Below are 1,494 nucleotides of genomic sequence, written 5' to 3'. Positions count from 1 at the left end.
GCCTCCGTCTTCACTGTGGAAGATGAGAAGTGCTTGCCCACTCCAGGACCGCTGAGTTCGGGAGGGGTGTTGAAAGACCTGAGTCAGATTGAGGTGACGAGAGAGGAGGTCCTAAAACTGATAGACAACTCAAAAACTGATAAATCACCAGGCCCAGATGGCATACATCTGAGAGTTCTGAAAGAACTCAAATGTGAACTTGTGGATCTCCTGACAAAAATATGTAATCTTTCCTTAAAATCAGCCTCCATTCCTGAGGACTGGAAGGTAGCAAATGTCACTCCCATCTTTAAAAAGGGTTCCAGAGGAGATCCGGGAAATTACAGGCCAGTCAGTCTGACGTCGATACCGGGTAAATTGGTGGAAACCATTATTAAGGAAAGAATTAGTAGGCACATAGATGAACAAAACCTATTGAGGCAGACTCAACATGGGTTCTGTAAGGGAAGATCTTGTCTCACTAACCTATTAGTGTTCTTTGAGGGGGTGAACAAACATGTGGACAAGGGGGATCCAATAGATATTATTTACCTTGACTTCCAGAAAGCTTTTGATAAAGTTCCTCATCAAAGGCTCCTAAGCAAGCTCAAAAATCATGGGATAAAAGGACAAGTCCTTTTATGGATCAAAAACTGGCTAATTAATAGAAAACAGAGAGTGAGTATAAATGGGCAGTTCTCCCAGTGGAGGGGGGTAAGCAGTGGGGTACCACAGGGATCAGTACTTGGTCCACTGCTTTTTAACTTGTTCATTAATGATTTGGAGTTGGGAGTAAGCAGTGAAGTGGCTAAATTTGCGGATGATACAAAGTTGTTCAGGGTGGTGAAAACCAGTGAGGATTGTGAGGCACTCCAAAGGGATCTGTCAAAGATGGGCAAGTGGGCGTCAACATGGCAAATGGGGTTCAATGTGGCCAAGTGCAAGGTGATGCACATTGGAGCCAAAAATCCTAAATATAAATACACATTGATGGGGTCTGAACTGGCAGAGACTGAGCAAGAGAGAGATCTTGGAGTTGTAGTGGATAACTCACTGAAAATGTCGAGACAGTGTGTGACTGCAATAAAGAAGGCCAATGCTATGCTGGGGATTATTAGGAAGGGTATTGAAAACAGATCAGCCAATATAATAATGCCCCTATATAAATCAATGGTGAGACCTCATTTGGAATACTGTGTGCAGTTCTGGGCACCACACCTTAAAAAGGATATTATAGCTTTGGAAAAAGTGCAGAAAAGGGCAACTCGAATGATAAAAGGGTTGGAACACTTTCCCTATGAGGAAAGGTTAAAGCGCTTAGGGCTCTTTAGCTTGGAGAAACGACGACTGAGGGGTGACATGATTGAGGTTTATAAGATTATGCATGGGAAAGAGCAGGTAGAGAAAGAGGTACTTTTCTCCCTTTCTCACAATACAAGAACCCGTGGGCACTCCATGAAATTGCTGAGCGGTCAAGTAAGCTTCCCCCCTCCCGTCCGTTCCCCCGTCTCCTCC

The sequence above is a fragment of the Gekko japonicus genome, unplaced genomic scaffold (genome assembly GCF_001447785.1).
Source record: "Gekko japonicus isolate JY-2015 unplaced genomic scaffold, Gekko_japonicus_V1.1 scaffold1753, whole genome shotgun sequence".
Lineage (NCBI taxonomy): Eukaryota > Metazoa > Chordata > Lepidosauria > Squamata > Gekkonidae > Gekko > Gekko japonicus.
Note: the sequence above shows the minus strand (reverse complement) of the source record.